Source organism: Lepisosteus platostomus, chromosome 22 (assembly GCF_059453375.1).
Source record: "Lepisosteus platostomus isolate fLepPlt1 chromosome 22, fLepPlt1.hap1, whole genome shotgun sequence".
Taxonomy (NCBI): domain Eukaryota; kingdom Metazoa; phylum Chordata; class Actinopteri; order Semionotiformes; family Lepisosteidae; genus Lepisosteus; species Lepisosteus platostomus.
In genome coordinates, this window is record NC_142632.1 from 11,979,035 (window position 1) to 12,004,384 (window position 25,350).

Here is a 25,350-nt window from a genome sequence, read left to right on the forward strand (position 1 = left end):
TTTACATAAGCAAATGGCTTAACAGTGTAATAAAATATTTCTTTCTACAGCGACCTTGTACAATACTCATCTTTCTTCAGTGAGACTTGGCCGGGGTGCAAACACTAACGCTACTTACCAGAAAGACAAGATTTATCCCATCCGATACAGTGAGTCAGGAAACAGTGCAGAGCCTGCATTCAACATGCTCGCCCTGCTCTTCCTCTCCCTCACTCAATTTCTCTTTTCTTCGTTTCAGTCCAGCCTGTGCCATGCATTCCTCGCATGCCTGGTACATATGGTATAAATTCCACTTAGTCTGCAGAGGCCCTGAGCGCTGTCTGAACTCTGTTCCAAGACCTGGCTCCTCCCTTTCTCTCCGTGCTCCAGCACAGGGGCTCTTTTGAATACATGAATCAGCAGAGGGAGGAAGGCCGCAGAAGTCTGGAGCAAGGATCACACCGACTGGCTGTGCCAGCGAAGGCAAGGCCTCGAAGCCGGGCCTGACGGGGCAGGGCTGGGCACAGGGCTCGGAGAGGAAGAAGGTGCAAGCGGAGGGGGTTAGGGTTAGGGGTTAGCGTCGGTCTAACAGCAGAGTCTGCACACTGGAGGTTTACAAGCTAGCATTTTTGCTCTCGGGAGGGAGGATTTTTGAAGACGTCAGCTACCGGCCAGCAGGTCACACCTGCCCCCGACTCAGAACTCGACCGGCCCGAACACAGCCGGACTGTGATGCCAGTGAGGAGCCAGGGTGTTCAGGTCTCCCTCCCTGGTTCCAGATGTGCTGGCTAGCCTTCCTGGAGTCAAGTCCCTGGCAGGAGCCTGGGGGAATACCGCTATCACACTGTCCTTGAAACAACAGCACGCAAACGGGCAGCCACAGGCGTCAGTCCACTGCAGGCCGTGTCAGAAGCAACCGATTTTTACACTATTCAGATAAAAAAAGGTCATTAATATGCATCAGGTCATCTTATTGTCTTAGTAATGAAGCTGGTCTACAGCGGCAAATAAAATGGGGGATTTTTATAAACCCTGCAATAAACAAAATATGGGTCAGCAAATTCAGGTTTGACTTACTTCAATTTGACTAGACTGCTTTCGGGACATGACTAAAAGGACAGATTTGATCAAATGTTTGCTCCGTAACCATTTTATATCATTGTTTTTTTAATACAATCAGTTAAACTCAGACCTGCTTAAACCTGAGAAATACAAGTGTGAACTAAACAGTAGGTGCAAAAAGAATCTAAATTCTTTTTTGGATACATTTTGGAAAAATGAAAACCAGACATGAGCACTTGACTGTATTTTACATAAATGTTAAAGACCTGGCCGATGGATGATTATTCTGACTTTTTCACACTTCGCCTGCTTGTATTAACAAATGGCGAGAGGAAAAGTGCAATGGTAAATTTTTAACCACGGGAAGATGCATTCCACTTAAATTATAGATGAATCATGGGTGTGTGATATCACGTGTTGGCGAGATACATGCCTGCATACACTTGCTGGACAGGAGAGCAGTTTGGACCGGTCGGAGGGACACAGGCTGCCTCTTTCCCGAGACCGTGCTGCAGTTCCCTCTCTGGGTGCTTCCCCTATCGTTTCATTTATTCTTCTGGAGAACTAAGACAGGCCTCGTTTGAGGACACAAAACACCTTACACTAATTTAGGACTAGGCAAGCTGATATTTTGCACCAACACAGGACAAACAAAACGAGTAAATCTGCAGGTCAGAACTAAAATGGCCCAGCAGACTCAACAGGAGGCGCTCTCCCTCCTCTGCAACGTACTGAAAGAAGCGCTTTAAGGGATGGTGAACACAGGTCCTCTGTTTGTATTCTGACTCTTCGCTGCCTTTCATCAGCAAGGGTGCGAACCCTTGGGTCCAGACCCTATTTGCTAAAAATACGCCCTCGCACCGCAAGCACCCAGAAACTGGAAACAAGACAGCTACATAAATAATGACTACTTTCCACTGGCAAGTCAGCCCAAAAGTATTCCAAAGACACGCATGGAAAGCAGTTTTTGCAAACCACCCGTTAAAATAATATGCAGCACCACCCCACCCCCCAACCTTAAACACTAAATGTATTTGCATTCTGTATGTAAATATATACTTCAACATTTTCATAATCAATACACATTTTGCAAGGTTAACAGATCCTGACGTATGTAACGACTGCACGAGGGGTATGTTTTTCTTATGATGCTGACTTGCCAACACATCATCCCCCCAAACTCCCCGCAGTAATTCTAAGAGCGCACACACTCAGGACTCCCAGTTATTAATGTTCCCAAGACGTTACTGAACCAGGCATCATGGCAAGACACTGCAGAAGGAATGCCGTACTTCAAAGACCTTAAGCACTTTATATATGCATGGCTGGTGATGTTCCCTGCCAACAGAGTCAGGCCTACATTTTACTGGTTTCTTCACAGAAAACGGACACCATCTTTAGAAAGTACAATGCGCATATAGAGGGTATATAAGGTGGCAGGCGAGGATGTCCCAATCTTACATGCCTGAACACAGATTAAATTAAGTTTGATCTAGAGCCTCAAGGTTTTTACTGCTAATGACATGGCATAATTGAACACAAAACCGCTCATGAAGTCCCATATCTCAGTTAGGGGACTCAGAATAATGCTGCTTTCACCACACGCTTACGTCAGTATATGTGCTTTTTAATTATGGAGCTGGCACCAATCACATTTCTCATATACCTCCACAATCAAGATTCGCGCTCAAAGGTGCAATACCATCAGATCAAATTTAATCTCCACTATAAAATAGCTCAAATCAAATCAATCTGATTAGCACTGAATCCAGAATGAAATTCAACAGCCAATGGACTTACCTGGTTTTCCTAATAAGAGTATTAACTTTGTGAAGGCCTTGCTGTGAACTGGAAAAAGCTGTTCATTCTCTGATTTTTCTCAGTGTGCTGTAAGTACAGTTCAATAAACAGATGATACTGTATAACAGATTCCACACAATCTAATTGTCCGATTTCAAATCTGCTTATTTTGAGAGATGAGTCCTTGACTGCATTGCACCTCTGATTGTACCAAATATAGCAGAATAATAAGGTCTAAAAATAATTATTTTGAGCATGCACGTTGGTCTCCACACATGAACATGTGAATGGTTACAAGTTGAGGCTGGACAGATAACTAAGCTGCCTCGGTAGCTCCTATAACAAGTCTAATCAGTCATAATGGACTGAGCCACCAGGCATTGCTCACATCAGGAGTGAACATGTGTCCAGCTCTGACTTAAGAGGAAAATGACACTGCATTTCTGGCAAAAAGCAATGAGGAAACCATCATCGCTCAACATTTTCCATCTGCAATCTAGTGAAACAGGAGCATGTGGATTTCAGGAGGTAAGTACTATCCCCCCAGGCTCAGGTGGCTTGGACGACCTGTGCGTAACCCATGCGATGCTGCAGAGTACGATAACTGTTCAGTTTCTTAATGGCAGTGGTCACAGCGTAAAGATCATTTTCAAACAACCCATATATTTTCAAATGTGTTTAAATAGTGCTTCTGGGGCTAGCGGCAGAGCCTCACCCTGCCACCCAAGAGAGGCTCTTGGGAGCAGCCCAGCACCTGCCAGCTTGCAGTGCCAGAGCCCCGCCCCACCTCTGACCGATGCCACCTGGCTGGGAGGCACTGAGAGCGTCACAGCCTGGTAACTGGCAGATCTGCTAGAACTGTGCCCCGTCCACTTCTTGGAGGAAAGCAAGCGGTGCATAAACACACGCACTGGAACAAAGGTCACACTGGAAAAGCAGGGACAATTCCCAATTCCAGATTCCAGGTGTTTTAAGCATGTCTCATCAAGAACATTTAGCCAGGCATTCGTTTTGGCACAGTGACCACTAAAGAAATCTGTGTGTTTGCAATAAGACCCTGATTGTGCCTCACAGAGCCAAAAAGAAAACAGTCTGAGATTTATGTAGAAATCCCATCCTTTTCTTAGAGAAATCCCTTCACGCTATTTAGCCAAAGTCTGGAAACAGCTTGAACCCCAGTGAAAGCCCTTGCTCAGCAAAGGAAGAGTGCATGTTAACCCAGTCCCTCTCAAAAATTAGAGCACCTCAGATTGAGGGATCTATCAGAATTATGTTCAATTAACTGTTGTACATAAGATTCAATGCAGCTGTAACTACAGGCCAAAACTGTTCCCTCCCAGAGTCTAAGTTACTGCTGGACACTAACTTAATTGTGGTTCACCGTTCGACAAGCAGAAGACAGCCAAGATCACCTCAACATCTGTGACAAGGGAAGGAAAAACATTAGAGCAAAAGAAACGGCCATTCATTTCAACCAGCATGATTCACTTCCATTGGCAATAACTTGTGTAGGACTTCAAACAGGCCAGCAGCACGAAACATTCTCAGGCTGACTGTCACCCTCAAAAACGAGCGTGAGAGCAATTTAAAATATATATATATATCGTCCTACAGCCGCCCGAACTCCCCTCACACGCCCTAAACCGGCTAGGAGAAAGGTTTCTGCTATTCCAGGGGCAAGAATATCCAGGATCTTCCGAAGAAGAACACAGATCAACAACACAAAGGATTAAATAGAAAAAAAGGCAATTTCTCAATTCAAGCAAGCACTTTATCGTTGCACAGATTCCCCTACCTGCGCATTTCAGATACAACTCTCAGCAGAAACGAGAGAGGTCAAAATGTTTGGCATATTTTACCTTTGTTTAAATTAAGTTGTTCAAGTGTCCCAGTAAAGAGTAGAAGCAGCTTGCAGGCTAGACAAGACCAGTCAGGACACAGACTTACAGCTGATAGGAGAAATGGATAATTGCCCAACTGCAATGTACTGCATGCCACTGCACTAAAGCAGAACTAAATGTTTTCAAGCTTAAGGCAGGGGATTTATGCAAGATCTAATAAACCTCTATCTAAATCTGACGTTAGTTTTATTGGAGCTGTATTTCATTACAACAGCACAGTAACTGAACCTGACAACATGGGAGTTATAAAGATGGGACAGGTCTGAGCAAAGCATTTTTTTTATACACTTCATCCATGACATTAAAATTTTAAAAATATATATATTTTTTGTACATCTGTCAGTAAAGCAGCACTGTTCCCTGCTCTTATAGCACTTGTTAGAAAACCAGTATCCGCCAGTATCTCAATTACTTACACTGGGATTAGAGCCCAGAGATTTCTCTTTTGGGAAAGTTATTACCTCGTGTAGATTTTAAACACTCCGAGAGGAAGAGATGGTGTTAAAATGAATTAAAATTGCTACCAAGACCTTAAGTTTTCAAATACCGATTACTGATCAAAACTCTTTTGGACAAAAAGCCATATATATATTTCATCCTCACATTTTTAACTAAACAAAAAGAAATGGCAGAATGCTGATCCCAGTCCTAGAAAGACTTTACACTTGTTACTCCCTTTCCTGTCTAATGCCTGTTCTAATTAAGATGAAGAGTATTCAATTAACCGCCTAAGATCCTCAAGTAACGACTCACAACAGTTACAGCAAACGATTCTGAACTACGCAACGCCAGGGACCTGTCGGGAACGATAATTTGGGAAGCCTTTACAACACAAACACACCAGCAAAAAAAACTTGCTTTGTTGTTGGCAGCTGAAGATGAAGTCATTGCCCCACAGGACATTTTCTGCAGAACTGATACTTACACAGTAAGGGATCATTGAAATTGCAAGCTCCAGCCAAAATGTTTACAGAGCCTCTGTACTGTATGAACGCACAGGGCTTTAATTGGATGGTCATGTTCACGAGCCTAAAATAATGAGAAACCAAATTCATCGAGTGGGCTCCAGTTTAAGAGAGTCCTCTTTGTGGGACATTTGCCGTTTCTTTCCGAAGTGACTTACATTTCCACCCATTTAGAAAGCTGGGGAGTTTACTGGAAGAATTTCTGCGGCTTCTTGCAGGGGATTTAAACCCACAACCTTCCAGTTACAAGTCCAGAGGCCCGACCGCTGCTCCACACCCATGTTTCGCACAAATTCACGCAACAACCTGTACTTTAACCTACAAGTGACCCCCAGAAATAAACCTGTTATTTTATACAGAAGAAAAATGTTTCTCTTGGATCGTTGGCTATGTGGTGACTTTTTCAGACCATTTGTGGATTCGTCTCAGAAAGGTGGCAGGCGCATTGCAGTTTAAATTGTACACTTCTACCGACTCACTAAAGAGAAAAGCAATCGATATTTGGCTCTGTGGGAGTGGGCCACACACACAGGACTGGAAGGACAGCCAGTAGGTGCCCACAAGAGGACTTCTGCAGTAAGAGTTTAACGAGACAACCCCTTAATGTCGAAATCCCCAAACTACATGGTTGTGTAAGCACAAATTGTATAGAGGGCATTTAAACATTTGGTTAAACTAACTTAAGTCCTGTTTTGAATTAAAGAGCAAAGAATGTTTGGGGGGGAACACAAAGCAATGCAAATTATAAATTATATATCCTGTTATTTCTCCTCTCTATGGCGTTGCCCAGACTAACTACATCATTATAGACCACCATTAGTACCTCCCGATAAATTGTCATTCAGGCCGAGGGGTTTCGTAATTTTCCAGTACAAAACACCCCTGCAGCTTGTTCAAGAACTAATCCAGTAATTATATTGCTCTTAAATCTTCACATTATCAGGCTTTAATTCTCTTTCCATCTCCATTTAAAGACTGATGCTTTTTTTTATAGAAGTACTTCGACATTTTTTTATTCTTCAGTGTAGCTGTCGTTCACAAAATGAAGACTGCACTGTGTAAAGCCGATTAATGAAAAAGTGACAAAAAGACTAACAACTTACCATGATAGGCTGGACTTCATCGCTGACGTACATACTTGAGCGAGAAATGCAAATACCTAGACAAGCATTTACAGATGCGTGCACTTCTGTTATGTGTGAAGTTCCTGTTCAGTATTTCAGTATCAAGAGTCAGAAGACCGCAAAAAAAAAAAAGGTTGCGTGCATTTTTAGGAATTAAAAGTTATCAATGGCTTTACAGGCGTGGAAACACGGAAATCCCAGAAGATTACCGAAAAGGAACATTTATATTCACACGAAACGTTCGCGGTGCGTCTTATCTACGCACATGCTCAGCTCAGGGGTTTAGAGGTTTTTTTTCCCCTTCTACAGAAAACAGTTTTTGAGCATCTCACCAAGCCTAAATGGGACCGATGGTGTGACCTCGTACTAAAATTCCACCCCCCAAAATAAATAAATAAAAGAAACGGTGTGAGAGAGAAAAAAATCAAAGCATCTGTGAATCCCTTTCACTTCTTTAAAAGAAGGGTGTCTGTAGAGCATCGCGCAGGGTGTGGCCTTGTGGAATGTGTCGGGCAGTCTTCTGCCCAGATTGGTTTTAAAAAGGTTAAAAAGATTTCACGCACGTTCACAAACAGGATGACTCCCCCCATAACCCACGCACACACCCCACCTTGCACGATACTTCTTCAAAAGAACAAAAAAAATCGTTCGGGGGGGGGGGAAACGAACAGTCCTGCCCCTACCCTCCAACGCGGTTGTTATTTTTTGTTGTTGTTGCAGGTTATTTTTAAGAGCTCTCTCGAGTTTAACGGAGGGGTACTGAACACGGCTTCTCCGTAGGCCGCATAAATAACATTTTCTAACTTGCCTTCCTGAACCGTGCAATGAGTGTCAATGACTGCAGTCAACATTTCTAGATCAAATGTCGTTCCAGAACTTTCTGGATTAGACTCATTAAGCCGCCTCGTAGCTACATGAAAGACATAACGGTTAGACGTCCAGATCGGTTGTTGTTTTTGTGTGTGTGTGTGTGTGGCCATACTGCTCTTTCAAATCCTTCGTGACTTTCGCATACTTCAGCCTGCGTGAAGTCCGACAAGAACAGGGTGTTTCCCGGTCGGACTTTCAGACCTCAAAGTGAAGCAAAATTCAACCATGAAGTCGATCCCTGCGGAGGAGCGACAGGACAGCCCTCAGAGATAAAACAGCACCGCAAGACCTTGACACGGAAAAAAAAAATGTTTCCTTTTCACAACTAGCGACTTCTTTAAATACCCTCCCATACGTTACCCTCCCTGCCAAGTTAACAATTTCAACATTTTTTTTCCCCCTGTGCGAGAAAAGGGGAGTGTAATCTTGCCAAATCACATTTGAATGGATTTCCTTTTCTTAACTTTTTTTTTGTTACTTACTTTTCCATTGAAGTCCAAATAAATCTTTGTCGCTCCGCAACCCAGAGTTGGCGTTTCTCTCTCCCCCTCTTTTTATTAAAGGCTTGGAGATCGGCTCCATCATCCAGACATCCTGTATCGTGAGTCACGGACATTTCTCCAGAAGAGAAAGAGGGTCTTTCTAAAACATTACCCCACACGAAACGACCAACACGAAATATAGGTACCCATTATATTTTAAAATTCCATTACTTACATAAATCGAACTTTTTTTAATTTCTTAAATCGGTAAGACCCCCCTTACACCTTATATCGAAATGATCTCGTAAAACTCAATGTGAACAAGCCTGACCACTTGGAAGAAGAAAAAAAAAAGCCCTGCTTTTAGGCGAAAATTCACTAGCAAACTAACTTTGCAACACCACTCAGTGTTGTGTAATCAAATCTTTGACGAAGGCTTCTGCTTCTATAGATCGCTATCATCAAATATAACATCAAACCGGACATTTTCTCTCAAAAAAAGCCTTTGTTCCAGATTTGGTTGAAAAAAAAAGGCTGATTCACTAGTGAACAGCGGAACACGATCAATCAAAGCCCGTGTTGTCTAATGGCAGCCCCACCTCAACCCTCAGTCAACTCGGACAGTTCAGACGTAACAGCCTCGACTACAGACTCTTTCGCCAAGAAAGAAAACTTTTATGGATATATATACTGTCGGTTTTTTTCTCTTTCGTTTCCGCCCTAATTGTAATCCCACTATTTCGATTCAGAGAGACCCAGCTCCAATCCCACTTTTCATTCTTTAAGTCCTACTCAGATCGCCACCTCCCGTGTCTACAGCCCAACTCCCTTCAAACCGGCTTCTCAGTCCGATCAGCTGGCAGCACAATGACGCGATCAGCAACAGCTGGCCAATCAAACTCTAACGTCAAAGCTCAGCTATGACGCCCGCCTCCCGAAACACAGTGAGTGACAGGCGGCGGAACCAATGGTCGTTTTCGGCTAGCCTCGAGCCACTAATGATAGAACGGAGCTGGACCCCGTGGGCCAATTAAAATAAACTTTCGGCAAATGACGCTTTATACTTAACCAATCAGAAGGCAAAGAAGAGAGGGAGCCCCCTCCTCTTTAACAGACGATTGCCTCCGTAAATGATGGCGTTGTCCAATCAAAAGTACTCGTGCGTATCTACGTACTTGCACGAGGGAGTGGGTTTTGTAGTTTTGTGTAATCAACCTTTTTACGCAAAACCCGCTCTTGGACTACAATTCCCTGCAATCAGCTCACTTTTCATGTGAGTTGGCAATTTTTGAAAAGGAAGTGAAACTTGAAAACGAAGGACAGTTAACAAAAACGCGAATAGAATTCCGTTTCATTTTAAATTCGTTGACCTGGAAATGTGCAAAATAAAACTTAGCTGAGTGGGTCTTTATATAAAGATGTTAGGCTACGTGAAGTCATTACATACACGCATTGTTAGCGACGGAAACTCCCAGTACCGCGTTTTGAAAAGAGACGATTGGCATCAGTTATTTTTAAACCGTACAGCGTGACATTTAAAAATGCTTTAAAACGAAACGAAAAAATAAAAACAGTTTCAAGAAAAGGAAAAAAAAAATCTGATCAGTTTATCACTGTTATCATAAAAATATTTGTATCCTTCATAGAAACGTTGGCAAACCCTTTCCGTGTTGTAGAGCAGGGTCCATCGTTGCCCAACACTGTTTAAAACGATTCCATATTACATAAATAACATAATGCATTGCCACCAATATGAAGAAAGGTGGTGATTTGCATTATGAACTGTATGAAACAGCGATGTAAACTTGCTTATAAAGTGCCTGATTATAGATCATCATAATTCAGGAGCCTTCAGGAGAGTATAGACCATTTACCACACAAGAATGCGTTTCAAGCAGAAGAGGGTTAGCCTTTTTTGCTCATTACTCTTATCATCACAGATATCTCAAGTAACCTTCATGGTCTAATCCAAATCATGACACCTGCATTTACAGTATAGTTGGAAAACCCACACAACAGGCTTGAGAGGTTGAGAAAGCAAATGAACTCTCCTCTCCTCTATAAGAAGTAATTCAAGTAGGAGCCGCTGCCTGATGGCAACTTCAGCTATGGTACTGGACCATCGAGGCGACCCTCAAATTCCATTGTATGAGACACACTGGGATGTCTGGTAGCATCTTCATCACTAGCAAATGAAGGTTAACAACCTGTTAATTAACCTGAGTGACTGTCATTTATACATGTCAAATAGATCTTTTTATGATTTATAATTCTATTATAATAAACCCAACAAAAACCAAAACAAAGGATGACAATTGTATAATTGAAATAAAACACCACATAATTCACATGCATTTCCCGTATCATGGGACTTAGAATCAGTTTTCCTCGGAGCACAGATTATGCATTAACAGAGAAACAGCCAGGAAAGGAGGAGTGTGTTCTTACTTCTGTGGGATGACTTAGATGTTAGAAGCCACTCGCTAAAAAATAACACATGAGTCACAGAAAGCTGGCTTTCATTCCAGCCCAATTACTTACTTAATTGAAGCCTTAATTGACCTAACAAGTTGCTTGATTGCAATATTTGCTAGATGCTTTCTCCTCGGAAGGTTTAGATGGTATTTTTCTCATGAAAGGCAATAGTTAAAAGGCGGCCTCCAACAGGTTTAAAAGTTTAAAATAGCCAGACAGTTCCAATGAATCAAATTATTAAGCCGATGAAGGGTTCAGTAACTGAGAGGTGGGCTGGGAAAGCCAGCAACTGTGTGCTCCTCCGGGCCCAGGCCAGGGAGCCCCTGAGGTATGGACTGCAGTGTGTAAGAAATCCCTCATTCACAATGAACTTTGTTTTTTCTAGTTTCTCTAGTCAGGTACTAGAGCTGTGTATCCCGTCAACAGAAACAAAGGAAGGTAAAAACAACAACAACAACAACAACGGACGTTTGGGAGGGATGAAGGCAGCCAAACTAATTAAGATCACCTGCCGCAACGCCCAACTAATCCTGACATAACTGCCTCAGTTTCCCAGATACAGCATACCACACGTCACCCCCTCCTCTTCCTCACTTGTTTTTACATCCCCATCTCCAGCTGAGCAGCTACCCCTTGTTCGTCTTTTCACCAAGCCTGGGGTTCTGGTCTCCCCCTTCCCTCAGCCAAGTGGGCTAAACAAAAGTTTCCACAAAATTCAATAATCGATTCTGCCGGCACGCTGTCTTCGGCTGTAAATCCCTCGTGAACCGCTTGGTAAAAAGCGGTACTTTGAGTGTGCGCAACGGCAGAATGATCTAGCCAAAAACAGCAACGCACAGAAGCCACGTTGTCTTCCATTTCATATATAAACAATGCTGGTTCGGTGGAAAGATTTTGCTCAGAAACGTCTCGAGCCATGCAGAAGCCTTCCATTGTTGATGACTGATTTGAATTTCAGGAGGTGTGCCACATAACCAGGCTCCTGTAATAGTGTTCAGCGTTGTTCCCATGGCTTGTGTCACAACTCTGCACCCATCAGGTTCCACCAGATTTTGCGATTAGCTGCGAGATGTCCCCATGGTGAGCACTCAGCATTACTGTGCAAATTATAAAGTGTACCTGCAGAAGAAACTTGAACCCCCTTCCAAAAACAATCCCTCTACAGCATGTGCTGTAGAGAGATAGGTAACAGTGTGCTGCATAAGTTTCCCAGAATATGCTGCTGTTTATTTCTGCCTTTTTTTTCCTGCCACTGCAGTGCATTTAAACCTTGAATTTTTCACAATTACAACATACTTCTATTTTCAGAGTTTTGCTAAGATGCAACAACATGTCTCTAAGGCCCACTATACAAAAGACATCAGATTTAGCTGTGGACAGTCTTTGTGGATGAGCCCCTTGAGAACACTTGAAGAAACGTACACATGCAAAGGTAATGATTTGTTGTGTGTTTTGAAAAGAAAATGGACGCCTCATATATGCTCATTAATATTTTATGTGCAGCTTTCCATTGGGCCCTGTTAACATTTTTCATGCCTTTTTTTCCTCATGCTGAGCTTCTTTTAAAATCCTAAAGCTTTCTCCTGCATTCCACTGGAAAACACCTGTCTGCACTGATATCAACATTTCTAGACCCCGATTATAACCAGCATGGAATTTACTTTGTTTTCATGAGATCAAATGGCTTAGAAACCATATGAAAATATGAAAAGATGGAAAATTGTGTTCTCAGATGACTATGAATATTGTTTTTATGGAAAAACTGTTTACCAAAAAGAGTGTTCTATGCAATTAGGTTGCAATGTTTGTTTCATAAATACAGATCCTATATACACAGTTGTTCTAATTTCCAAATTGAAAGTTTTTAAGATATGTGGATGTTGTCTGACATCTGTTTCAAGTATCCAGCTAGGATCTTGAGACAGAATGGATCTGATTTGTGCTCTTCAATGACAGGTTCCCCAGGCTCCTAGCTTTATTCTTCCTCAGTTTCTGCTCATATACATTTAGGTTGAAATAAGACAGCAGTTTAGGATAACGGAAAAACATAAATAAGTTACTGCACAAAAGAAACACAAAAACATCTAAATGAACTTTTCTGGGGGCGGTGGTATACAGTGCCTTGCGAAAGTATTCGGCCCCCTTGAACTTTTCAACCTTTTGCCACATTTCAGGCTTCAAACATAAAGATATAAATTTTTTATTTTATGTGAAGAATCACCAACAAGTGGGACACAATTGTGAAGTGGAACGAAATCTATTGGATTTTTGAAACTTTTTTAACTAATAAAAAAATGAAAAGTGGGGCGTGCAAAATTATTCGGCCCCCTTGCGTTAATACTTTGTAGAGCCACCTTTTGCTGCGATTACAGCTGCAAGTCGCTTGGGGTATGTCTCTATCAGTTTTGCACATCGAGAGACTGAAATTCTTGCCCATTCTTCCTTGCAAAACAGCTCGAGCTCAGTGAGGTTGGATGGAGAGCGTTTGTGAACAGCAGTTTTCAGCTCTTTCCACAGATTCTCGATTGGATTCAGGTCTGGACTTTGACTTGGCCATTCAAACACCTGGATACGTTTATTTGTGAACCATTCCTTTGTAGATTTTGCTGTATGTTTGGGATCATTGTCTTGTTGGAAGATAAATCTCCGTCCCAGTTTCAGGTCTTTTGCAGACTCCAACAGGTTTTCATCCAGAATGGTCCTGTATTTGGCTGCATCCATCTTCCCTGTCCCTGCTGAAGAAAAGCAGGCCCAAACCATGATGCTGCCACCACCATGTTTGACAGTGGGGATGGTGTGTTGAGGGTGATGAGCTGTGTTGCTTTTACACCAAACATATCGTTTTGCATTGTGGCCAAAAAGTTCGATTTTGGTTTCATCTGACCAGAGCACCTTCTTCCACATGTTTGGGGTGTCTCCCAGGTGGCTTGTGGCAAACTTTAGACGAGACTTTTTATGGATATCTTTGAGAAATGGCTTTCTTCTTGCCACTCTTCCATAAAGGCCAGATTTGTGCAGTGTAAGACTGATTGTTGTCCTATGGACAGACTCTCCCACCTCAGCTGTAGTTCTCTGCAGTTCATCCAGAGTGATCATGGGCCTCTTGGCTGCATCTCTGATCAGTCTTCTCCTTGTCTGAGCTGAAAGTTTAGAGGGACGGCCAGGTCTTGGTAGATTTGCAGTGGTCTGATACTCCTTCCATTTCAAGATGATCGCTTGCACAGTGCTCCTTGGGATGTTTGAAGCTTGGGAAATCTTTTTGTATCCAAATCCGGCTTTAAACTTCTCCACAACAGTATTACGGACCTGCCTGGTGTGTTCCTTGGTCTTCATGATGCTCTCTGCGCTTTCAACAGAACCTTGAGACTATCACAGAGCAGGTGCATTTATACAGAGACTTGATTACACACAGGTGGATTCTATTTATCACGATCAGTCATTTAGGACAACATTGGATCATTCAGAGATCCTCGCTGAACTTCTGGAGTGAGTTTGCTGCACTGAAAGTAAAGGGGCCGAATAATTTTGCACGCCCCACTTTTCATTTTTTTATTAGTTAAAAAAGTTTCAAAAATCCAATAGATTTCGTTCCACTTCACAATTGTGTCCCACTTGTTGGTGATTCTTCACATGAAATAAAAAATTTATATCTTTATGTTTGAAGCCTGAAATGTGGCAAAAGGTTGAAAAGTTCAAGGGGGCCGAATACTTTCGCAAGGCACTGTATGTACGTCCTGTGAAAAAAATGATTTGACTAAAAAATCACCCCTGAAGGAGACAGCTTGTTGTGTATTTGTGATCATTCCTAAAGGTTTCCAATGAAGAATATATTTTGGAATGACTGCAAGACAAAGCCTAAACATTTACATAGGTACCCAATCTGGGCAGATACTCTTATCCTTTTTCTGGTGCTTTTCTTGAAGTTCAGGGAATCTTCGCTTAGCAAAGAGGATGCTGTTAGAGTAAAGAATAATAAAATATCACTGTAAAATTATTTTTCAGTTTGTTATTGGAAACAGAAGTATCAAAGAAAACCCAAATTAAGTAAATAAAGAAGTTTATAAAGATATTAAGCAAAATAGTGATTTATTTTTAAAATAGGAGAGTCAGATAATTTTATATCCGCTGTGGAGGAACTACACTGTCGGTTTTCAATGGAAGACACAGATTTCTTTTAGGGAACCATACAGTGATGGGGGAGAGGGTTACACAACCAGTTCTTTTGTAATAATTGAATCCACAGTCAATTCTTAACTTAACTAACATGCATACAATACAGAAGTTGGAGTGATAAAATATTGCGTCAGTGTTTGTGCAAGGTCCCTGTGATTTTAGCTAAAAAGCAACAGATGCAACAAAAGTGTCGTAATTATTAAGATGCACTGTCTAGGTGCTTACTGTTTCTCTGTTTTAAGAGGCATTCGAGTAATGATAATAAGGACTATGGTGTGGCAACTAAATGCCAATAAAAGTCCAAGAAAAATGGAATAACTGTCATACCACAATTTATTCTCTGATATCTACTGCAAACTCCTACCATTTTCTGTTTTGCCTTACATCAATTCCAATCTTTCTTTGGCAACAGTTCAAGCATTTTTATTTTATTCTTAAGAGCACAATAACTGGATTTAATATTTGCACATTCTTATAGAATGAATAGTCATAGCAGATCAGATGAATTTTCAAAGTCATGGAGGACACAGAAAAGATCTTTTCTCAAAATTCTGGTTTCATCAGCTTAAATCAGTGTCTCTCTTAACGCTAACAAATGCTGGCTGTCTGATGCATAATTGAGCATCACCACCAGCCTGCTGCCAAACCAAATGTGAGGGAAGAACACAAAAAGAGCGTTTTTCTGACTCATTCCTTTTTAATGAAGAGGGAGAAGAACCAGGAGGCCTTAGAGGGAGAGAAATCTAGCATTTTGCAATATTTGACTATGAAATTGTAGTACAACTGCCTAAAGTGCTATTGCAGATTTCTTAAGAGAGACAAGAGAAATGCCTTCCTATAGGAAAATATTCTATACCCCCATATATAAAAACATTAAACAGTGAGGAAACCAAAGCTACTTCTGCACAAAGAGGTTTCTATTGGGCTGCTGTTTTTATCTTTTGCATTGCAAAGTGACTAAGGAATGTTTTTCCAGGCTCGAGGAATAATTCCTTACTCTAGCAGTAGACCCAGCGGCTCTATTGGAATGGAACTTTCTTGGATTTACTGTATTCTTAAGGAACATTTCTGCCCGATTACTACATGTAAGGCTCGGTATCTAATTGGACTGCAACCTGCATTCCGAAACTTTTTGTTGCAGTGTTCTGATTTACAGTCCATTAAATCTGCTAATTATACTTTCCCAGCATCATCTTACAGCTAAGAGACTTTGAGGAGTCAATATCCCATATAAGCAATGTTGTCTCCTCCTTTAATTAAAAATGGCTGTATTGTCAGTGATGGTATTTATTCGTAGAAGTGCAGGGCTGTAATTGAAGACAGAGGGAAGTCACATTAATGACTTCAGTTCTGGAGGCCTGGACTGAAGATTAGCTCTGGTTAAAAACTGAAACAGATTTGCTGATGCTGTCCTTTCTACACAGTACAGAATCAGTCCTACTGTTGGTCTTAGCTCCAGAGTTCAGTTTTAAGGGGAAAGATCATGGAAAGACGAAAAGGATCTGTCTTATCATCTGCAGCATGAAAAGGAAAAAGGCTAAAGAGAATAGTGGAATATTTGTTTTAACGATATATTGCAGATTTCATTGTCCAGTGTTATCTACCCAGCACTTTTCTAAAGTACTGTACTTGAAACTAAAATAGCAAACAGGCTTCTCTCTGGAGCTCAATGCAAATATATTCAGGTTAGCAGACAGAGGCAGTGGTCTCTCAGCAGAAACATTAGTCCAAGAACCTAAGTGGTTTTTATGAATCAAGAATTGCTCTGCAAGGGAAGTTACTGCCTGGATGGAAGTTCAGCAGAGGTAATGACATTCCAGCTGGGCTAAATTTCCTCTGAAATATCCAATTCAAATTGAAAAAGACTTTGCATCCTTCCGAGCAAGAGCTGGACTCCCTGGGTAAAAGATCTAACCCTTTAGAAAAAAAAAATCACTTCTTTAAAAAGCACAATGCGCAAGTCTTGCAAAAAAAAACTTTGCACGCAACGGGAACAGGAAAAGAATAAGTTTTGCCACATTTAAGAGCTCTGTAAAATCATGCTTAGAATACAAAATTACAGCTTTCAACATTTCAACATTGGACATTTAAATAATATTTATGTAATTTAGGTTTGCTTAATGACACCTCGATGGACATCAAGTGCTTACTCAACACTATATTAATCCAGTGACTGTCTTCTAGTTTTAAAAACACACAGAATTCAAAAGGGGAATCAATCTAGAAAACGCACAGGGCAAGCTGGCAGTCTTAATCAAAATCTATATCTACAGTATATGGTGCTATGTTGTGAATTAAAAAATGGAAAAGTACTTTTGTAAACTAAGCTTCTTATATAAAGCAAGATTGTTAAAAGTCCCAGCAGGTGGGCTGGTAATTAACATTCAATATACTGTAATTACAGAAGGAGAGGCCTGTGTCTCGGAGCATGTATTCTGATAATAGAACATTTACATGCAACATGTCTGTTCTTATCATGCTCAGAACACAGACTCCTGAAATTCAACATCAGCTTTTAACATGCACATATACTCTATGCTTTCTTGTTGGTAGTATATTTGATTGCATTATGTTCTAACTTTTCAAGTAGGTGGCAGATTCATTTGGCGAGTAGATTATCCCCATAGCAACAGGCAGAAGGACGAAAATAATAAGGACGCTGGGACAAACAGTTCCTCAGAATACTTTAACAGTTTATTCTTTCATCTGATCACTCTTCTTTCCTTCCTTTTTTCAGTTTCAGTTCAGGATATGACTGAAATACCCATCAAGTCCAGAGGGACCATTTACTCGAGTTGTGTATTCCCGGACAGGATAGAGTGGCTGTGGCTTTAAGAGAAGAATCATTGCCAGTAAGGAGCTGATGTGTTGCGCCGGCAGCCAATCACAAGTGCAGCTGCGAGTATTATCCTGCCAATGAGAGCTCACGCTGGGCGGAGGTTACAAAACCAGACTGAACCCAATGACTCAGCAAAGCCAAATCCATGCCAGATGACACTACAGTGAAATTTAAAGGGCTAGGAGCTCAGGATAGCAGAGCAGTGAATATTAAAAAGACAAGCCCATCTGTTTTCCTCCCTCGGCCTTGCTCAAATCATGAGCCCACAAGGCCCACCAGATGCAGATCATTTTGAGTGATACAGTTTTATCTTCAGAGCAATCCGTTACCTTTGACCACTAAGAAAGCACCATGACTAACCATTCCTGGCACTGACACCATCCTTAGAGGTATAAGATATCCTTAGCTGAGAGAAAAGACCAGTGCCCACACTGTCTATTAGCATCTCCACACTCCCAAGCAATTAGAATCGTCTCGACTTGCTAAACCAATTGAGCTCAGTTATATCACCACTCTAAATAAATATGTAGGTATGTGTCCATCAAGCTCCTACAATTCAGTTCAATTTAATTATATGAACTACAGCTGTTTTCATGCACAATGAAGACACAGAAAATGATTATTACCTTAAAAACATGCAATGTTTCCATATCAATTCACACTGTCCACAAATGGTATTGAACAATTAAATTAAGCAATGTGAAAACCGACTAATATCATCACTATGGAATACATATATGCTCAATAAAATGCATATTATTAATAATCATAATAAATGGAATGAGATCTGTTTTTGTTCACAGACATGAGAACAATGCTCACGAGACATTTCGTGATGGCAGAGCTGTGCCCACCTAATGTGACTGTCTGGTGAAAATCGGGCATGACAGGCGTGTCCACGGTGTTTGGCATCTACAGTAAGCTAAACCTGGACAACCACATGTAGTCCAACATAGCTCTGGATTAGACGAGACTGCAGCCAAAACACATTCAGCTTCATGCTCCTAACCCAGCAGCATCGATCAGTATCCTTAGAAAACAATCCTGGTCTCTAACAGAAAAGTCATTTTAACCTTCTGCAAAGTGGATGGGACATTTCCAATATGCAAAAGAAGACTGCTTAAGGATGAGGGGGGGGGGCAGAGCCTTCACATGGGTCACAGATGAAGAAAAGATTCCCTTTGTTTAGACAACAGAACAAAAAAGATCATATTTCATCTACTGTATGGCAGCTAAATGTGGGCACACAAACCAAATATCAGCACACAAATCTGAAGACACACCCTGCACTGTGTAATGTTAGAGGCCGACGTACCTATTATCTTACAGTATTGTCTGTTACTCATTTATAATACCAATAATCACATGGCTGAACTCTCCTGGGAGAACATTAGAGATAACTATATAGGAAGAACAAAACATATGTTGCTGTGGCATTTCAGGCATCCCTGAGTCATCGCATAGCTTTCTGATGTGGCAAATATTGTGTTCTTTCTGGAATCCACTCACACTATTACAGAAAATACTTACTGCACTTGGGGTTTGAGAATCAGAGATGGCTGCTGAAGGTGAAGTCAGGGTGGCTGGCTTTCAGCAATGTCTCAAAGTTGGAGCTCAGAACATAAGCAAGGCATTGTCACCACCACCGTTCACTGCGGTAGAAGTCTTTCAAAACTCTGCAAAAATACCCTCCCCCCCCCAACAAAAAATGGAGAGGTTGTGGAAACTTCCAGTAACACAAACATGGGCCTGACAACTGTTGTGGGATCACACAGGGGACCTTGGTCATCAGAGGACCACCCCTCGGCGATATGTCAAGCTCACGAGAGACGGCACTGAAGATTGGTTCTTGTTCGGGTGGAGTGGGACTTGACTTCACCCGCTTTGGCTGATGTCCAGCCCCCCTGCCCAGAGGACGAGGAGGTCGGGACAGCCCTGCAGAGCGAGGAGTGACCAAGGTGGAGACGGGGACGAAAAGGGATACGAAAGACGACCGCGAAACTTGTGTTATTTATAGTTTCCCTGAAAAGACGTCAGGAATGATCAGGAGTTAGGACAGTGGAGGTCAAAGCGACTCTGTTGTCGGCAGACCCCTCCCATCATTTAGAACTCCACGTATCACCTTATTTTCCAAAGTCTTCGAAGAGCGAGGCTAGCCACTTTTGTTTAGATAGAAGAAAGGCCTCTGTTCAGAGGAGTTTAAATATGGACATAAAACAGAGGACAAGGTTCCTTGCTCCTGCTACTTGCAGCGAGGTGTATCATGAAAAAATCAACAGAATCAGCAATAACCAGCCCCTAATCTTTGCAGGTTTCGTTCTGTGAGTATTACGTTTCAGCTTGAAATTTGATTAGCTCTTTTGAGGGCATTTAAGGTCACTGAAGGCGATATTCTCACCACAGGACAATTCAATTTTGAACACCTACTTGCTGTCGAAGGATCTCAGGACAGAATCCATATGGATAGATGGATGATTGTATCTCAAAATGAAATCCGGCAGCAACTGTAATCTATGGGGAGAACAACAGAATGTTCCAGATTACAAAGGTTTTCTGGAGGTCATGAGATGAAGTGGTTCAGTTTCATGTGGCAGTGTGAAGTCCTGATTAGGGCTTCTGATTGCACACCACTTGGTCATGGGCTCAAACCTCAGTCAGACATTGTAACCTTGAGCAACATATTTTACTTTGATTATTCCAGCAAATTGTATTAGATAGACAAGAACTCTTCAGTTTATGAGAGGCAAAAAAGAATTCCTGCTCCTATGGATAAGAACGCCCTCTCTGTGCTGAACTATACACACAGAAAGCTGGATACTAAAATATCCAATATCCAAATACCTTTCGCCGACTGGAGAAAAACAGGCAAAAATACACTTGAAACTAGTTTTCGGATTTCCTGGCCTATAATGGGTGTTCGCTTTTGAGAGGGTCACCAAATCCTGAGCTCTTGCCTCTAGCATGAAAATGACAGTAATATTACCATTGCAAGTTCAAACAAGCAAAACGTTCGTGAATTCCAGGCGTCACCGCATGCCTTAACAATACCGAGCAGGGATCTGAATGCGGCACGTAGCTTTTCAGAATGCTTTTCATTGTACGCCCTCGGTAACTTTAAGAAATTACAACATCATCAAAGCCGCATTTCCGCCTACAATTACTCACGTCAGCTGATCGCCCGAACTGACTGACCTCCTGGGCCAAAACAGCTGTTTCCCTAACCAAGCCATGTGACTCCCCCCCTCCTCCTCCAGAACTCCACCCTTCGCACACACGCGGTGGAAATGATGTAACAGAGAGCCAAAGCACGTCTCGCTAAATAAGGAGAACGGGAAAGCGGACCTGCTTTTTAAGAGACAGATCTAGCGCTCACAGTGCCCTAAAACCTGCATGGACGGAGTCACTGAGCTCTCTTTTTAGCAGCGTAGTCGATTTATTTTAAATGCACTGCTGTGCTGAGCCCCTATCTCGGTCTAACACTAACGGTGCGTTAGTTCAGATACTATATACTTGATCACATTTAGCATTTGCGCTAAAACGAATCATTTGCCGTTTCCAGTGTATAAATATTCAGAAAGTATCATCATATTCCGAATTTAAGTGTCGTTTTTCATCTTTGCCAGCTGAGGTGAAACGCTTTCGGTAGAGCAGTGCACGGTCAACGCCCTCCGAGCTCATCTCTTCTTGAGCGGTGCCTCCGAGAAGGTTAATAAGAGCAGAGAAAAAGCCTACAGGTACATGGCATAATTTGTGAAACATACACCCTCCAAAAAATTCCCTCCAGCCCACAGGTTTCGATTTAATGAAGTTTAAGAATAAATGTTTCCCAGCCTTTTGCTAGAGAAAAAAACAACTTTCTGGAGTCCAGGGGGTAGATGTTATGAATAATTGGGATATAAGGTATGCAGTTCTTATATTGGTGTTAAAATGCTAATCTGACCCTGCAAAGCAGGGGCTCAAAACAAAACCTCAAAACTTCCAAGTTCCCCATTTAATACATCTTACTTTAATGACTACTGCATGGTGTGTGTGTGTGGTTGGCATGCATACAGAAAAAAAATGCAAACACGATTCCTGTTCTTTGTTATTTCCAGTTCATTTTTCCTGAAAAACAGGAACAACATCAGAACTGTAGATTCCCTTTAAATCGCTGCTGCCTTACACCCCTCCTCCCTCCCCAAGAGAAATTTTCCACATTGCCACTTTTGCCCTACTTCAGATGCCACTGTTCCAGATCACCCTGGACTCTGGCCCCTGTGCCTGTAAGCAGACTTGCTCCGGCAGGTTTGGGGTGTTGCGAGGACCGGGAAGAGGGAGTTGTTTGAAAGGCATTTATCTCCTTTTCCATACAAAAGGCCAAGGCCTAATTGCTAGATATGATTAGACTCATTTGTGTAATGGAACACTCTCTCCTAGTACACGCAGAAGTGCACCATGGTCCTTACCCATGGCACGCCTGGGTAAGGAAATTAAAACGCATGCAGGTTCCCAGGGATTCTTGGTTGGTTTTTACTCCTTCAGGCTGGAGTAAATATCAGTGATCTCTAGCAGATTCCCAGTGTTGGCCACGGGCTGCCCATCGCTGCATGAAACTTTTACCAGTGACAAGAGTCCCATCGTGTCCAAGAGCTGACAGGGCTTCTCGGGAATCACGTCCTGTACCTCCCGAAAGAAGTACAAGCAGTGGAGGAGCGCAAGACTGGACCTCCGGTTCTTCCAGGCCGGTTCCCTCATTACAGGAGCAAGGCTTCACCGGCTCGTGGGGACAGGCCTTACATTTCTATGGTATTTGCATACCTTGAAAGTGATAGACTAGTAAAGCTGCTCAAGCAGGGTCTGGTGACTAGCCTAATACATTTTTCCACAGATATTTCATGGCTTTTCTACATCCTTTAACTCCTAGCCTCCCAGAGAGAAAATCCAGTTGTATGTGCCAGTCAAGGAAAATGAAAAGTCTTGCTGGTTGGTGGGTATATTTTGTTCTGCAATAGATACTGTAGTTCACTGATACTTATTAGAATATACTTCATCTCACAGCACTCTACACTTTCTGAGATATACTTATCCATGCTAGAGCAAGCGTCCTGTATGTTGCGACAAACTTGCGTTGAGGCCACAGGCCAGCTATATAAATTACATTTCCTCCTTGGCATTCCCTTTAAGTCCCCTTCTATTTAAGTGTGTTGCACAAATCATCTTACCGCATTGCATTTCCCTTAGTTAGGAGAAAAGGCATCCAGAGATATTGGCATCTCTGGGGCTCCTTTAAGGCCTAGATCCTGAGTCACAGTGACTCTCTACAGCATTAATTAGCGAGCAGCTGTCTCACAGAAGTTTATTCATGTTCCCCAAATCAATAACATGTTACACAACGTCCTCACTGGCTTGAGGTGTGATTGCAGGCTCTGGGACATGTGACTGAGCTTCTGGTTTTTGTTGACCCACATTCCCCTTCTCAGCAGGCTGTGCTCACTGGGTCATGGTGGCCTGCTCTAACTGCGGTAGAGCTGCATGTGACTGCTTCTTGTTTTCAGGCTCGCAAGGCAGTACAGCAGGAATGGTGGGCCGGACTGCAGCCTGAAACGGGTGTGCAGATGGAGGGGAATGTCTCAGGCAAAGGAAATAAGCAAAGCAGTTTCAGCCAGTTCAGCCTTACGAGATGCAGGCTCTTCTGCGCAAGCCAGCAGCAGGTGTCAGACATTCTATGCTTATTATCTTAATACCAGTCCAAAATAACATGTCCAAAAATATTTATTCTTAAACGATAGCCTCTGTGGGGTGACACACAGGTGCACTGGTTAGCATTGTGCCCTGGGTACAGTCCCGGACTTGGGGTGCTATCTGCGTGGATTTTGCATTTTCTCCCCCGGTTTGCATGGTTTTCCTCTGGGTGCTCCAGTTTCCTCTCACAGTCCAAAGACATGCTGCTGGGAAAATTGTCCCTTTTTTGCAAGTGTGTCTGTGCCTGTCTGCCCTGTGATGGTCTGGCATCCTGTCCAGGGTGTACTCTACCCACCCAGTCTTGAATTGGCAGAAGTATTTATAAAATAGATGGATGGAATTTCCTCCGTGATTAAAGTCCCTAGAGGGAATTTTAATAAAGAAGTAAAGATCCACCGTTTCTCTACAGAGCAGTGTGAGGAGATGAATGCCAAACAGTGCGTAAATGTGCTCAGAAGACTCCATACTGGGGACAATCTCCCCCTTATCCAAGAGAGGATCCGAGTCCTCCGATTCTAATTCCTGTTCATGGTGTGTCCAAGGCTTTAGGCACTGAGGAGCAGCCTCTAAAATCTCCAGGCCTAGGAGTGAATATTATTTCTCTTCTGCAGTGTGAGCTCTTCACTGTCTGAAGTGAGAATAAGGACAAACAGCCACACTAACCTCAGTCGCTTATGCTTGGGGGACTTTCCAATATAATATTTACGTTCAATTTCTTTTGAGAAGGGCCATAAGAATTACTTCTCCAATACCGTGTTTCCCAACTTAGCTACAGTGGCCCACTTTGGGGAGGAAAGCTCAGAACTGTCATTCCTGCAGGACTTGTAGCACTAGTAAAGATTAGTGAAGCCAAAGAAAAAAAAAGGATTTAGAGCCACAGTCCTGAAACCAGACAGGCATTATCTTGGAACCCTCCGAGTGTGTTTAGTGAGAGGTCGTGGTTCTATGACATCATCAAACATTTCCTGAATTTGCAAACCAGTGTGGCCTTTGAGAAGAAGGATGTCTTCCAAAAGTCAAAAACAGCTGTTATGAGCAAAAAAAAAAGATTAAATGAAATTATCTACTTTATTGTTACTTCTGTGTTGAGGGTTCTGTTTTATAGCATCGGGAAAGGAAATAAAGTGTGATCTCCGATGCACACACCCTCCCAATGTAACCCACCATCTCTCTCCGCTTTCTCCCTCCCCCTTCAACTATCCAACGTCAGACAGGGGTGCTCAGCTCTCTCCAGCTGATCCCACTCTGCTCCGCAAATAGAACCTGGCTTTCCATCTATAGCAGCCTGCTCTCTTCAGCTCACAGCCCTTTACATAACTAGTACTCCTGCCCCCACAGTGCTCGCCTGCCTGCCTGCCTGCCCGCCCGCCAGCCAGGGAGGAGAGGGGACAGAGTCAAACTGACCTGGAGTAACATCTCTCTTTCTGCCTTTCTCACAGGCAGGCTGTCATTAAACCAACAGTGAGAGCCCGGCTCTCCTCGCAGCATCGGTCGGAAATCTATACCTTAACCATAACATGACTGTGCCAACCATGGTACTGAATACTTGTTTTTAAAGAATAAAAGCTTTTCTGCAGCCTCTCGGGAACTTCCAGCATCGATACAGAAATCCAGCTGCTGTTTTCAAGGCAATCTGAAGTTCAATTCGACACAAAAGATTTTGTTTGCCGTTTCTCATGTTTTGCTGACCACAAACACCCTCCCCTCTAGAAGGTTCTCCTGCTACAAAATGACCTCAGGTATATCTCCAGGGATCCTGCAGGGTAACAGATAGCTGCTTTTGCACGCATGATGCCAACCGACTGCAGAAATCCACTGCGTTTCGCCTGGTTAAAGGTACAGCGCTGAAGGCTGGAATGCAGGTGGAGTTTCAGAAATAAAATGAGTCTATTTTCAAGATATACCCCTCTGTAATAATCGAGCCACATTGCTGTCACACTTTGCCAAATTTGGATGTCC

At 42.5% G+C, this 25,350-nt stretch overlaps 2 long non-coding RNA genes across 3 annotated transcripts; one reads left to right on the plus strand and one right to left on the minus strand.

Annotated features, from left to right (window-relative positions):
- Positions 1 to 9,323: 9,323 nt before the first annotated feature.
- LOC148643483 (uncharacterized) lies at positions 9,324 to 18,446 on the plus strand. 2 transcript variants are annotated; one of them, XR_015929039.1, is made up of 3 exons: positions 9,324 to 9,456; positions 11,967 to 12,090; positions 17,569 to 18,446. It is a non-coding gene; the product is annotated as an uncharacterized LOC148643483 (long non-coding RNA). The 2 variants fall into 2 exon arrangements; XR_015929040.1 differs by lacking the exon at positions 9,324 to 9,456 and adding an exon at positions 11,588 to 11,738.
- On the minus strand, positions 14,728 to 20,870 carry LOC148643484 (uncharacterized). The gene is made up of 2 exons (XR_015929041.1): positions 20,654 to 20,870; positions 14,728 to 20,181 (listed from the first exon to the last, which is right to left on the minus strand). It is a non-coding gene; the product is annotated as an uncharacterized LOC148643484 (long non-coding RNA).
- Positions 20,871 to 25,350: the final 4,480 nt, after the last annotated feature.